This window comes from Ursus maritimus, unplaced genomic scaffold (assembly GCF_017311325.1).
Source record: "Ursus maritimus isolate PB19 unplaced genomic scaffold, ASM1731132v1 scaffold_19, whole genome shotgun sequence".
In the NCBI taxonomy this organism is placed as follows: Eukaryota; Metazoa; Chordata; class Mammalia; order Carnivora; family Ursidae; genus Ursus; species Ursus maritimus.
In genome coordinates this window covers 51,953,548-51,958,355 of record NW_024424341.1, presented here as the reverse complement: position 1 = coordinate 51,958,355, position 4,808 = coordinate 51,953,548, and the positions used below count along the sequence as shown (strand labels likewise).

The 4,808-nt window shown below is 56.1% G+C and overlaps 1 protein-coding gene across 3 annotated transcripts in view; it reads right to left on the bottom strand.

Moving 5' to 3' along the window:
- The window catches only part of BCKDHA (branched chain keto acid dehydrogenase E1 subunit alpha), a 19,994-nt gene that overhangs the window by 12,795 nt on the left and 2,391 nt on the right, over positions 1 to 4,808 (bottom strand). The window lies entirely within an intron of this gene.

Genomic DNA, 4,808 nt, shown 5'->3' with positions numbered 1-4,808 from the left:
GGGGGGGGGGCAGGCCGGGCTGACATTCAGATCCCCAAGCCCGTCTCCTCACCCCAGCTGCCTCAGCTGACCCAGTTTCCCAGCCACAGCTCCCTCCCTGCAGCTGCGCTCCCAGGCGGAGCTCCAGCAAGCACACCCTGGGTCTCCCACCAGTGTGCTCAGCTGTGCACCCCACTCCTCTCCTTGAACTGCCCAGCAGAGCGGCCGAGGGGGGGCGGGGGGAGTGCGAGCACCAGGGCATTTATCTGCGCTCGTGGCTGTGAGGAAATAAAGGAAATGACACTGCCCACGGCAAGGCACGTCCAGGCCTGACCACGGCTTCCCCTGCTTGCAAGGGAAGCTGCTGGAAGCCGCTGAGCTCGGGCCACCCGCACGCCCCCCCTCCCAAGCACCCACATGGCCAGGCCTTTCTGTCCCCTCCCCCCCCCAGGACTGGAGGAAGGGCAGGGAGCGTGGCGCCTGGCTCACAGAGCAGGCGCTGGGCAGGCCATTACGAAGGGACAGAGGGATGAGCACTTAGCTTCACTGGCCTTGGAGGCCGACCAACGGGGGTGCCGGGATCTGAGCTCACCGCATGGCTCTTTGCAAATTTCCTCATCTGTAGAAAGGCTGCACAGGGCTGTTGCAGAAAGTTCTGGCCATGACGCACACAAAGGGCTCAGCACAGGGATGGGATGCGTTTCTGAGCTCAAAACTTGGTAGAAAGGAAAACCACCCCAAAATCTCGGACGAGTAGGAAACGGGAAACAGAAAATGGCTGGCCCTTTGGGAGGAGGACAGGGAAGAACTGGGGAGAAGGTCTGGCAGCAGGGCACACCGGACAGTAACAGAAGACGTGGAACAGGCCAGCTGGGGTTCGGGGCAGCAGGGGGCAGAGGACAAGGTCACAGGGCTGAGAACAGACTGGGCTGTCAGGACAGGACTCTGCCTGCTTCCGGAGGCTAGAGAGCTGCCATCGGGTCACCCGGGCACACCCCCACATTGCACTCGGGCCTTGCGGGGGTCAGGGGCTCTTCCTTCCTGGGCCTGTGGAGATGCTGGGGTCCCCAGGGCCACTGTGCGGACTGGGTGAGTGGCCAGCCCAGAGGAAATGCTCCACCGGGGGAGGGGTGGTAGAATGGCCCAAGGAAGGATGCGACTCCACCCTCTTTTTCTTCCGATTGTGGTGGGGGGTGGGGATGGGTTTATCGTGGTGGCCGGTAACTTACAATGGCAGAGGCTATAGAGATCTACACAAAGCCTTGCTCCCACCACGCAGGAAACAGAGAGGCCTGCTCTGGAGGGTCTGGTCCGCCCACCAGGTACTGGGGTGCCTGCCCCCTGTGGAGCCACTCCCTTTGGCACCAAGGTTAAGGTTAAGACTCCCCGCAGAGTAGACTGCAGCCTCCAGGCTGTATAACTAGAGCCCCCTGAGCCTGTTTACTACTCCAGAAGCAGGAGCAGGACTACCTATCTTCCAGGGCATCACGAGGACGACACTGAGCTGACGTGTGCACACAGAGAACATTCTGTCTGCACCCCTGAGCAGCTCACAGGCATATTTGATGATCATTACTATCCAGCAGGTAGCTATGGAATGGCGCCACACCGGGCCCTGAACTGGCTGGAGAGGAGAGGGACAGCGGGGGGACAAATACCAAACACACAGGTTACAGTCAGGGGCAGGACCGCCAGATAGTTACCCATGCGGCTGGGGAGCATGAGGGACTCCGGGGCTAAACGGTTCTGTCCCTTTCCAGCAGCGCCACCACGTCTCCCTGAACTGGCGTCCCCTTGTGGAAAGAACAGGAATTGCTACTCCATAGGCCAGGGGTGAGGTGGGTACCAAGCACCCGCTGTGGCTCTAGGGGGATTTTTGCTGCCAGCGGCAGAGGGAACATGAGGCCTGCTGGACCAGCAAGGGTGAGCCAGGCAGGGGCTAGGGGGGAAGAAGGTGCCAGTCCCCAGGAACTACCAAGGCCAAGGCAAGAGAAGAGAGCCTGGGGACCAGTGAGGCTGCAGCACATTAGTAAAGAGCGCTAACTCGGTGCCCCACAAGGCTCTTCCTTTCCGCCTCTGTGCCCTCTGAACCCGGTGAGGCAAGCACTACTGTCTCGCTTCTGAAAAACACAGCTGGCCCCGAAGCTCAGAGGGAGAAAGTGACTTGTCCCAGGGCAGGCAGATCCTGAGTGATGTCAGCATCGGAAGCCAGGCAGCCTGACTACAGCTGCCCCAGGAGGCTGGAGAGAAAGGTGGGGTGCGGCTGTGGACGGTTTTGTGGGCGGTGCCAGCGAGCTGAGTGCTCTGCATCTAAGCCAGTGGAGCCCACCCGAACCCAGGGGCTTCGGCAAGCACTATGCAGCCCGAGGCACTGCTAGTGGGAAGCCCCGAGGGAGGACACCCTTTCCCTGATCGCATCATACCGTCCCTGGAGAAAAACTGCAGCCCCCACTTCTTGGGACCTTCCTTACTGAGTACTTGGGATACGTGGTAAGTGTCTCCTAAGGACCATTTCCTTTCATCTTCACATCTCTCTGAGGGAAGTACTACTGCTGTCCCCATTTTACAGATGGACACTGCTGGGGGGGGTCAGGAACGCTTCTCCATCTCTCTCTCTCTCTCTCTCACTCTTACTCTCAAGTAAGTAAAATCTATAAAACAAAAGGGGGTGGCTCAGTCGGTTAAGCCTCTGCCTTCGGCTCAGGTCATGATCCCGGGATCCTGGGATCCAGCCCCACGTCAGGCTCTCTGGGCCTGCTTCTCCCTCTCCCCCTCGGCCTGCTTGTGCTCTCTCTCTTTTGCTCACTCTTGCTCTCAAATAAAGGAATCCTTCTCCCAGGAAATGACCGTCAGCTGACACCTAAAGGACCATATTCCTAAAAAGGCCTCCAGGTGGAAGGAGCTCATCCAAGGGAAGGAAAAAGGGCCCGTGGGGCTGAAGCGCAGGGAGGGAAGGGCATGGTGGGGGCTGAGGCCGGCCCCTCCGCCGTAGCTTCTCACCAGCCCCGAGGGCCCCAGGCAGAAGCTGCAGATACATGCCAAGACTGGACCCAGCACGATGTTGCAAGACTTAAACCAAAGCCCTATTGCTTCTCCTAGCAGCCTGGTACTATGGAGAGAAACTGGGCTTTAGAGTCCAGAACTCCAAGTTCAGACCTCACCTCCCTGGGCCTCAGGATAGGAGAAAACTGCCAATACCTTGCAATGTGGCTGTATTAGATAGAATAATGGTGTGAGTTGGTAGTGTAACTCACAAGGGCTCCCTGATGTGAAAAATGAGGCCTTGTACCTTAAGATGCCAACCAAGAGGGAGATGGACCCATATGGCGAGGAGACAAGTAACGACCATCTCCATTCGAGCCTCAACACACACTGGGCACTGCCACTCGGAGATAGCGCGTGGGGCGCTGGGGCACGGGGATCCCCAACGGGCTGCCCCTGACAGCTGGGTCAGAGAAACAACATCACTGTTGATCCACACAGACGGAGCTCTAGGTGCTCCCTCCGTCCCAGAGTAGGGACGCCAGTCCCCCCATCTGCTAGGCTCAGAGGAGTAAAGTGACTTGGCTGGGGTCCCTCTTGCTTCTTGGCGTGGTATCTGAGAAACCAGCTCAGGACTCCCTGACAATTAAGTTTCCTTTCTTCTCTTCTCCCTGAGCACTGAAACATCTGCTATCACCTGGGGTAGAGGGGGAAGGGAGGGAGGATCAGACAAACGCCTTCCGAGCAACAGGGTGTTCAGTCGACAACATGGTGAAAGGAGAGGCAAGCAGGCACAGATGAAGTCAGGCAGCCCCAGCCTTTCCCCCAACAACCCAACAACACAGCCTCTCACTTCCCCCAAAGCACTGACGATCTCTGGGCTCGGCCGTGATGGGCTGAAACTGCACCATCCAATATGGCAGCCACCAGCCACTTGCGGCTACTTAAACTGATTAAAATTAAATAAAATGAAAACTTCACTTCCTGGGCCATACTAATCACACTGAGAGCTCAGTAGCCATGTGTAGTCAAGTGGCTACTGTACCGGGCAGCACAGGTCTAGAACACCATCGCCACCACAAAAGGTTCGAGTGGACAGATCCTGGTCTACGAGCGTGTTTGACTAGGGGCGCCTGGGGGGCTCAGTCAGCGAAGTGTCTGCCTTCAGCTCAGGTCATGATCCCGGGGTCCTAGAATCAAGCCCTGTGTGGGGCTCCCTGCTCAGTGGGGAGTCTATTCACTCCCCCTCTCTCTGCCCACCCACCCCCATAAGCACACTCTCTCTCCTTCTCTAATAAATAAATAAAATCTTAAAAAATATTGTTTAAAACCTTATTTGACCAAATCCCACTACTCCTTCCCTTCACTCAAAAGAAGTCTCCTTTTGGGGCGCCTGGGTGGCTCAGTTGTTAAGCGTCTGCCTTCGGCTCAGGGCATGATCCCGGCGTTCTGGGATGGAGCCCTGCATCAGGCTCCTCTGCTGGGATCCTGCTTCTTCCTCTCCCACTCCCCCTGCTTGTGTTCCCTCTTTCACTGCCTGTCTCTCTGTCAAATAAATAAATAAAATCTTAAAAAAAAGTCTCCTTTTTAATCTTAGAAAATACAAGTGGGAGAGGGCCGGCTCAGTTGGTACAGGGTGTGACTCTTGATTTCTGGGTTGTGAGTACAAGCAAAACACTGGGTTAGAGAGAACTTTAAAAATAAATAAATAAAATCTTAAAAAAACAAACAAGTGGGAGTAATAGAAGTGGGGAAGAGAATACAAGGACTATAATAATATATAAACTTAAAAGTACACAAATAAAAGCTAGGTACTCTGAAAGAGCCCCTCCAAAAAATCCCCCCCC